Below are 10,927 nucleotides of genomic sequence, written 5' to 3'. Positions count from 1 at the left end.
CATGTGGCCTTGATGTCCCAGTAACCATTAAGGGCACGCTGAGGCAAGCCTTTGAGGACAAGACTTCCTATTCCCAATCAGGGGAGTGGCAGCAATTCATTTTCAAACACATTCTCCCTGAAGACAATGAGGGCATTGACATGTCTAATTACCAGGAACTACTCAATGGTGGTTGAATTTATGTGGAGGTTTACAATGAATTTAAGGCTCTCACTGTAAACTATCATCTTCTGTCAACCGATTGCTAAGAATTTAAGCTCAAATACACTTCATCAACATTGAGAAAGTTGACTCTCATGATCATTCATGCATTTATCCACTATATCACTTATCCTTGCGTATTACCCATCTCCCCTTTTAGCTCCTGGTCCCTCCTACATGCAGATTCTTCTCCCTTATCCCCATCAACACTCTGGTCAGTAGTTCTACTACTCAATAAATGTGTTGCTTGATAAATGCATTTCAATAGTATAACATAAGGAGCTTATTTCTGTGTAAAATGATTCTAGTCCATTTATTTCATGGTAGACAATAAAAACGAAGTACACAAATATATTTTGGATCAGGACCAGAATCAATGAAGTGAAAGGAAAAGTATGCCAAATGTTGACATTTTGAACTCATTGATTTAATAATTTTGTTCTGTATTTAAAAGATAAAAACAGGCCAAAGGGCACCTCATGACAGCTGGGATCAAATGCAGGTTGTCAGCTGAGTGGTAGCCATGTGGATCTGGGGTGAGGTCCCCTGGAGAGGGAGGCAGCCCTGTCAGAAGGATGCGGCTTACTGATGGCAGGGGCAGCACGGAAGTGACGAGATGGAATGGTCAAGTTTTGGGGAAAATAGGTGAATGTCTGTTGAGGGGACGGGAAGGAAGGCTGACCCCCAGGTGGTGGGGAGGAGAAACTGAAGATGCTCATGGGAACATTAGGTGGGGAGGGTATTTAGTGGTGTGCAGCGGCTAGGCAACATTGGACTAGGGTGTCTGGGGGATCTGGGGAACTCAGCCCAGGTACTGTAGAACACTGGGACACTGAATGCATGGCATGTACCAGAAGCTGCACCCGTGAGACCCCATACAGGAACACCACTGGGTGACTGGACACTACCTCTGACACACTAGTAATCTGAGGACTTCAGCCCCAAAACACATGGTATCAGAGGAAGCAGAAGGCAGCTGTACCAAGATCAATGTACTGTTGGTTGTCAGGCAAACAAAATCTTGCTACATTAACACCCTGATGCTGTATCAAGAGCCGCATTATTCTGGCAGTCCTGTGATGGCCATTCCATTATATTTTGCTTATGTGTTTGCATATTATGGTATATCTCAGAGGTAGTCGACCACTGGGCTCACTCTCTTGAAGCTGAATTATTTGTTTCTCTAGTAATGAAATCCAGGGATGTTTCAGTAAATGAAATCCAGGGATGTTGATACTGTAGGGGTTTGGGGGAGAGGTGATATTTGGGGGTGGGGAAGATAAGAAGGAGTTGGTGTCAAGAAGCCCAGTTTGGAGACTGGAGACTGAAGATAGAAGCAATTATACAATATGTTTGACGTGATTGAACTATGGTATGATATGACACATATACTAATTTTTAAGTTAGGGCAAATAAAACAAAACAAAACCAAAGAGCATAGATTCAGGAATGGGTTGGGGGCTCACACTAAATCCTGGCTACAATTTAAGAACAATTAGTTCTTACATCATGACTCTGCTCCATACTCACCTTTATTGAATGATCACTGAAGATAAGGATGCTACAACAAAGTGTGGTGAAGAAAGTAGATGGTGCCTAGCTATCATTTGGTATAGTGTTTGGGGTCTTCAAGTCTTGCATTCAAACAAGCATACAACTAAGCGAGGAGTCAACTAAGACCACATGGAAGAAGCACAACATCCTGTGTGATCCAAAGATGACAATTACAAAATTCGAATAAAGTTAAAAGTATCAGAGATGAAATCATGAATATCCAATTTGCAGAAGTCTATGGAAGACAACGGGAGCCCAACATCCATCTGAAAAGTCTCTAGTCAGACAGAGCCATTGGCAGATCCACTCTAATCAAAGGCAAAGGTCCCAAACAGCTGTCCTATCAGACTATTGTATTCTTAATTATGCTGGATTTAATATTGTACTTGGCCAGTTGACTTCTATAAACAGGACCCGAATTGGTTATAGGTGCAAGTATCTTTTTGTTGTTCCATGAAAGAAATTTCTTCTCTGGCTTTTTGAATATTAATAGAGCCTTCTCCCTCTCATGCATAATTTCTATTTTTGTCTTTAGGCTAATATGATCTTATCCTTACTAGCTTAGAGTGATTTGTTTTTCCTTGTTTTCTGTTGGGTTTCCCAGCTGTGACACACAGGAGGAGTGGATGTCTAATAATAATAACTGATACAAGATGTTATAGGGAATGCAGGGGTGAGTGATTTGGAGTATGTTAGACAGGGTCATCTAGAGAGACAAAACTAGATTTCTAATAATTATATATATGTATATATATTTGTACAGATAGATATATAACGCACGAAATAACAGTTAAATTATAAGGCAGTACAAATGGCTCAGTGCAACTCACTTCCATGAGACAGTTGTGAGACACTGGCACTCCTTCAAGTCTTGAGGGCCACCAGGAAGTCCTCTGTAGAGAAATTCAGGCTATCTGGGCAGAGGCAGCAAACAGCAAGGCAGGTCACCAACAGTCAGCCAGATGACAGGGTCTGATAGTCCCCAGCTCAAAAGATGTAAATTCCAATTGTGTGGCAAGGCAGGTCTTGAAGGAACCTCAAATTACAGCGACACAGTCCATGAGTTAGGTGTCCTACAGGTAGTGTAGCCTGTAAATTGAGGCACAGAACAAGCAAGGCAGCCGCACACTGGTCCAATGATCAAAGAGCAAGAGACAAGAAAGGCGAGGCTCACCGAGCCATTTATCCGTCCGCCCTTCAATTAATCCCACATGTGTTTGTCCTCCATGCTGGCACAATAAACTAACTACTTCATGGAGGGAAAACAGTTTTGGGAGTAAATAAGGAAGGCAGGAGGGATGAGGGAGCACTTGAACAGATTATGATTGCATCAGTCATTTCCAAGGTGATTTAACCATCGGGGTGGGGAGATGCCCTAAGACAGATGTGGTGGGCATTGTACAATTCCCCTTAATAAGATTTAATGATTGAACTACTAAATTGTATGATATGTAAATTATGTGCCAATAAAACTGTTGGAAAAACAAAAGAACTACAAAAAAGAGATAAAAAGGTGTTATGTTTGAAGGTACAAAGTAAAAGTATGCAAAGGACAGAGAAGAGGAAGTGTTAACAAATGTGTTTCTTTAAATTAATTATTATTTTTAGCCATAATTTAGTAAACAAGTCGAAATGAAACCAAAAGTGAGAAATAATTCATTCTAAATTGATCTTAAGTAGTTTAAATACAGGCAAAAAGGCCTGGATGGATGAATAGCATCCAAGGAGCCAACATAAACTACGACAACCTTGTGCACACAGAACAGAACAAAAACGCAAAGTCCTCCACCATCCTCACAATCACTAGCTTGCTTAAATTCTTCATCTCTCAGGTTTCCTTTTGTCCTTGCTGGTTCTCTGTACTCCACAAGATAAAATCCCCTTCAGCAATCATCTCTTTCTGATGACGAGTCCTTAGCAAGTAATTTTGGCTATATCCCATAAGATTTTTATTGACCTATAATTGGAAGTAGATTTTCAGACCTTTCTTCCTAGTCTGTAAGCTCAACTGAAACTTATCTACCATGTGACCTTGTTAGTATTTCAAATACTGGTGACATAGTGTATTTAAATTTAAAATTCTGAGCAATGCATTCACAGAAGGAGATGGCTTTCAGTGGAAGCCCTAAACCCATTTTGCATCTCCACATAGAATCAGCATTTACAAATTCCTTCTGACCATTACCGGCCGCATGAGTATCTGTGATAGTTAGGCTTTTGTGCCAACTTGGATCCCAAAGGAACATATGCACGGAGTTTAGCAGCTTGAATGGAGGGCGACTGAGGTAAATGGCTCTTCTAGGCTGACCTCTTCATCTTTTTCATGGAGGCAGGCCATACACCCTCTGGTTTCACCATCCTGTTGGAAAGCCACATGAAGCCATGCTGAGATCTCTGAGAGCCCTAGAGATGCTCCTGTTGCCACTGAATCCACAAGACTTTGCTCTCACTGGGCTGCAATCTTCCTGTATTTTGCATCATTGCATGTACTGTATGACTCTGAAGAGGGAGTTATAGATCTATGGGCTTGATCTGGACTGGACTGGGATGTTTTCTTAATATACAATTACTCTTTGCTATAAAGCTCTTTGTTACACCTATGTGTGTCACTGGGATTGTTTCTCCAGTCAACCCGGCCTAACAGTATCCTTGCCCATCAACATAGTGCATTAGAAAATGGATTACGACCACTCCCTTAGACAGCTGGGATACAGAGGCAGTTTCTCCTTCAGGGAATTGCCTGGGTACATCCTTGAAATGGAGATTAGTGTACTAAGATTGGAGCCCTACTGGCATAGTGGTTATGAGTTGGGCTGCAAACCACAAGGCAAGCAATTCAAAACCACCATCTGCTCCCTGGGAGAAAGATTAGGTTTTCTACTCTTGGAAAAAGTTACAGTCTTAGAAAGCCCAAGGGGCAGTTCTATTCTGTCCTTTAGGGTCACTATGAGTTGGCATCAAATCGATGCATTTAAATTGCATGGAAATGAATCACATTCTTCCTGTCTTTGTCAGAGGGTCCTGAGCCAATCTGGTAAGCTCTTTTATCTGGCATAAGGTATTTGTCCCAACTGTGCTGGGTAGCCCGGCCACCACTAGTGCTTTTGTTACAGTTTCCTTTGTCCTCCTGTCTTATTTCAACATCTGGCTTTCTGTAAATCCTTGAACACTCTCATGGCCTTGTGCCAATGATCCTCATCTGATGATTTGCTTTTGTCCTGTTTCAGGCTGAATCAAACCGTCCCTATAAAAGTTATATCTAAATTTGGGGTCTCTTTTGTTCCCTGTAGCACATAGCTTCCAGCATTTCAGCAACATGGAAACTAATCCAGCACTGAAATCTGACAGGTGAGTGGTGGAAAAAATGCTCTTATTCAGAAAAAGAAAAAGAAAGCAATTAAGGTATATAAAATATTTTTATTATATGCTTATTTAACTAAATTACTATGCAGGAAGTAAGGTGTAACATAAACGAAAACCACATATCGAATAACAATTTGTCAGCATCTGTAAATCCAAGCAGCATACTGGAATGTCAATGATATTGTAATGGCTAGTCTATTCATGTCAAATCATTGTGAGCAAGCATTTACAGAATCACAGGTTTTTCTTTCCTTTTCTTCTTTTAAAACTTTATATTGTGAATTTGGTGTTTACAGAACAGACAACAGTCTTTCGTTCAATAATTCATTCACATTTTGTTTCTCACTGACTGTAATTTCCCTGAAGCAACATTACTTATCCTACTTTCTCCCTGTGCTTCCACTCCTCCTTTCCGAACTCCTCTGAGCTTTGCCTTTGGGAAAATGCTGCCCTTTTTATCTCAAATGCTGGCCTTTCCTAAATGTGCTTACCTTACTAATGCATTGCTCCTTTTACAGTTTTCTCTACTGTTTGACTGAAAATTCAGCCACAGGGGTGAGTTCAGCTTCAGACCTGACCGGTGAATGAAAGCCTTAGTCTCAGGGACTTTCCCATTCTCTATGCGACCAATAAGTCTGGTTTCTTTTATAATTTTGAATTTTGTTATACATTTCTCTCTCTTTACCCAGGACCTTCCAAAGTGATCCAATTCCGAACAGCTGGTAGTCGCAGCCAGGCACCATCTAGTTCTCCAGTTCAGGGGCTCAGAGACTAAAAATTATGTGGTTACTTAGTCCACTGAAATAATTGTTTCCAATTTTCATCACTCTTTTTTCCCTGGATGGCAAGAGACCAATGGATGACTGTCCATTTACTTTTAAACCCCTAGTCAAAACTCACCGAAGTTGTATATAGAACATTGTCTTTGTGGACTATGCTATGCCCTTGGTGTCCCTTAATATTACGGTCCTCTGCCCCCAGGTGCAGTGACTCACTCCCTCAAGATATTTATTTATGTCTAAGACTTTTCATAACTTTGCACTCTGCATGCTTCACCACCTTCAAAGATATATTTGTAGCAAAAGTCAGTAACACAGAGACACACACACATACAGAGCCCACCCCGCAAACACACATACACATTTCCTCTGTCAAATATAAATACAAACACAAGCATATATTTATATGTTTATATGTATTAAATCATAGGTCTTTCATGTGTCACCCTATTGTGACTTATTCCTGTCCTGGACAGACTTAGGTCATCTGGGGTAAAATCGTTAATAGCATGCTCTTTAATTTTGAAAAGTATTTCAGCTTGGATAATAGCTATATGATCATCTCATCTTGAGATAGAGAAAGCCGAGGAACATCAGCTCTTTCTGTTTGTCACTGTGACCTATGGGAAATGCGGCAATTTTAACCAAACCATCCAAAGCCACATAGGCCTAGTCTCTCTCTGCATTGGATCTGAAGGCAAATTGGGCCAATCAGCTGCAATTTATACCAGCTGCAACTCCTGGGTGGTCTTCAAAGGGAACCCTATTCAGAGTGCATTTCAATGATGCAAAGGCAATTTCACAGGGTGCTACAGTGCGGATGGGAGGTCTGGGGCTGAAAGAAAGCGCTGTTACGCACTGTGCTAGGGTAGCAGGAGTGCAGCTACTCTGGCTGCAGAGGTCACCTGAAACCACGGCCACCGCAGCTACTCACCGGTATACTTGTTCATGGCTTTCGGCTAGTTCCCTGTCATATCTGTACGCATTTCAAGCACCGTGTTATTTGAGGTGGTGTCATGGATTAAAAAATGTAATTTGGCACTCCTTGTCCACAGTACTCAATGTTGACACAATATGCTGTCAATGCTGTCTTTTGTGTAATAAAAGTAAAACAATCTTTAATAGGATTTCATACTTTGGTTGTGTGATTCAATACTAATGCAGTATGCTCAGGTGAAAAATTATTAGTAATAAAATATTTTCACATTGAGTATTAAGAAAGGATTGAGATTTCTGTCAAGATTAACTGAAACTGCAAGTTTTGATTTTGAAAATTACATAAAGTTTTAAAGATCACTTTGTTTGATTAAATCCACTGAGAAAAAAAATCCTCTTTATGTATACAAACAAGAAATATTTAATGCATTAAAATTTGATCATAGAGATACTGTAAAAACTTTAATTCATCATAAATGAAAGAGAGAAAGCCTTTGATGAAGTGATGACAAGTATGGGAAATAAAGTATAAATTCAAAAAATGGGGCAAAGATAACCAAAGCAAGGAAGAACAAAGATATATTGATGAGGGGCCTCTAAGGATAAAATCACAAAAAGAAAACCAGAAGAAAACTGGAATATGAAGTCATATGAGTTGGAATCAAGTCAATGGCAGTAGGTTTGGTTTTGGCTCAGTAAAGTGGTACTGTGACTGCTAGTCCAGGAGGACTAGAGAAATAAACCCAAAGACCCTTTAAAAGAGAGAGCTTTATACGAAAGAGTAATTATATATTAAGAAAACATCCCAGCCCCTAATAAAATATTTTTTTAAAAAGAAAACATCCCTGCCCAGTCCAGATCAAGTCCATAAATCCAATATTAGTCCATATGTCGTCCAATACCAGTCTATAAATTCCTTTTCAGACTCATGCAAGACATGCATGATGCCTAGTACAGGAAGATCACTGGCCAGTGGATGGAGAGTCTTATGGATCCAGAGGTGGTGGAAACATCTCAGTGCTGGCATAAGTCTCCATGTGGCTCCTCCAGCTCCAGGTCCCTGACTGTCATCAGCATAGCTCTCTGTGGCTTGCCAATAGGAATGCGAAGCAGAGAGAGTGTGTGTCCCATCTCCAGGGAGGAAGACAGGAGTTCCTAGAATCCTCACTAGAAGGTCATGCCCACATAGAGGCATCATTGGCTATAACCTGATTGACAGGCAAGACTACCCCTCTTTGCTTAAGTTGACAGATTAGGTAACTGTCACAATAACAATCCATATTTTCTTACTTATCAATAACTGACATCTTAAGAGACAATTTTGTAAATAGGTTGTCTGTACTTGTTATGAATTAAATAAAAACGCATAACTTACCCTTCCTTCTTGGCTAGGGCCACTACCCACTTCTTACTAACTGATCAATGATAGACAGTGGTCAATATCGGCAAAACTTGATCTTTACTGTGGTATTGAAATAGTACACAGATGACTACATGCATGCTCACGTTCTCTATCACACCAACCAGAAGGCAGGTGTAGAGTGCATAAGAACACATCAACTTACAGGCATTAATTAAATATAATTACAAAACTACAACAATGACCCAGAGGCAATGGGCAAATTCAGTTCACACGAAGAAACCAGACAGAGTGGCTTCAGCAAGTGATCAGAGTACAAAGTAAGAAGACATCTCAGTGTGTGTGAGGGGGCAGGGGTGGGGATTCGCTTCCCTATAAGAAATGCAAACAAATGATATTTAGGCCTTTCAAAGTTGAGAGAAACATTCAGAAAACAGAAAACAAAAAATAAAATAAATAAAAATAGAAACACAGAAAAAAACTTCAGAAGAATTCAGGAAAATGCTACAAGAATAAATTGTCAAAATAAGTGAAAAATTATAAACCATACAAATACATAACCAGAAATTAAAACTAAGACTTCAGAAATGGATAATACATTAAAAGGACAGGTGGGTCAAATTGAGTCAATGGAAGGCTGAATTAGTAATCTTAAAGACAAATCTTTCACTGCTACTCTGGTAGAGGAACAATCAGAAAAAAGAACAACCAACATTTCTATAAAAGCCTAAGGATTATGTGGAATATCCTCAAGATGAATAACTTACATGTGATCAGAATTCCAGAACAGAAACAAAATTAAGTACAGAGAAAATTATTGAAGTATTGTTGGACAAAAAGCTTCTTAACAACTTAAAAAACAAGACATTGAATGAATTTCAAGCAGGATAGAGCCCAAATGAAAACCACTATGACATTGTGTCAGTCTGGGCACATTAGAGAAACAAATCCACAGAAACTCATGTGTAAGAGAGAGTTTTATATAAAGGATGAGTACACATCAAGGAACCATCCCGACCCAGTGCTGCCCAAGTCCACAAGTCCAACATTAACCCATATAACTAACACCAATCCACAAAGTCCTTCTCCATCTAACAAAACACACATTATGATGCCGACTGCAGGAGGAAAGCTGAAATCAGTGAGCATGTAAACATCTGATTGTTGGCAGGGGTCTCCACATGGCTGCTCCAGCACCCAAGGCTGCATCGGGGTAGGTCCCTGTGGCTTCTCCTCAGGGATGTCTTTCAGGAAGTAAGCCTTGCAAGCTGAAGCAAGGAACTGGCTAAGGCAGCTGCATACTGGTCTGACCATCACAAAGCAAGAGACCTGAGAACTAGAAAGGTGAGGCTCACCAAGCCATTTTATCCCTCCACCCTTCAATTAACTCCACATGGTTGTATCGGCCAGGTTGGCACAATAAACTTTAACTATATCAGACATATCATAATTAAACTTTCAAACACCAAAGACAAGGGAAGAATTCTGAAATCACTTCAGGAAAAATGAAAGTTCTTACAAAGAATGAATAAGATTGGATTCTTTTCGAGATAGAAACGATGCAAGCAAGGAGTTAATATAATGACATATATAAAAACTGAAAGTAAAGTATTGCCAACCATGAGCCATATATCTAATAAAGTTGTTCATCAAATAACATGGTGACATTCAGACATTTCCAGATAGACAGAAATAAAGGAATTTGTAAAACCAGACCAACCCTGTAAGAAATCCTGAAGGGATCAAGAACCACAACAGAAGACACTATCCTGAGATTAACATGATAACACTATCCAGAAATCAACCCAGAGATAGAAGTATCCAAACCAAAACATACTCACAAGATTGCACATATGGAACCAGTGATAGCAATTTACAATGAAGACAATTACAAAGTGACAGGAAGGAGGAGTGCAGGTACAGAATTTCCAAATGGAGAGAAAGTCAAGGTTGGGTGAAGAGGAAGGTGATATACAACAAAAGGGAAGTTGACCAAAAAATGATGGAGGCAAAGGAAAGACACTGGGAGAAGTGCAAGAGTTAAAATCAACAGAGAAAAATCTTGCTACAGACACAATCCTGTAATATGAGTAGATGCTTAGATAGACATGCAGAGCGAATGCATGTGGGAGAAAGGGTGAGAGTATAGCCACAAATATGTGAGTGGGTATGTTTGGCAAAGGATGCTTGCTCATATTTGCTGCGAATGTACCCATGAAATGTGATGGAGCAAGCAAGGGGCAAATTCATGAAAACCTCTTAGGACTAACCAGATAGCTCAAGGGAATGAACTATTGGCCCTGGCTCCTCAAATCTATAGTCTCAGGAGACACCCAGGCCACTTGGTAGAACCGTCCACAAACCCATAGTTCTTCATCCTTCTTTAGTGACATGGCTGGGGTCTGAAAAGCCCATGAGAAACCATCTACATGACAAATATGGGCTTCGCCCTTCCTGAGGCAAGATGGGTAATAGAAATTGAAGACACATGGAAACAATTAGTTCAGTGGTGTAAAGGACCACTTAAACATCAATTTCCACATCCGTGAGACCTGAAGAACTAGATGGTGCCCGGGTACCACCACGAACTCTTATGAAAGGGCTTGTTAGAAATGGAGAAAAAACGTGAAACAGAACTCAAAATCATAAAAAAAGAAAGAGGAGGCTTACTGGTCTTACAAAGAGTGGTAGAATAATCGATACTGTGGCCTTTAATCATCTTTCACCTCAGGGA

This window comes from Tenrec ecaudatus, chromosome 2 (genome assembly GCF_050624435.1).
Source record: "Tenrec ecaudatus isolate mTenEca1 chromosome 2, mTenEca1.hap1, whole genome shotgun sequence".
Taxonomy (NCBI): Eukaryota; Metazoa; Chordata; class Mammalia; order Afrosoricida; family Tenrecidae; genus Tenrec; species Tenrec ecaudatus.
Note: the sequence above shows the minus strand (reverse complement) of the source record.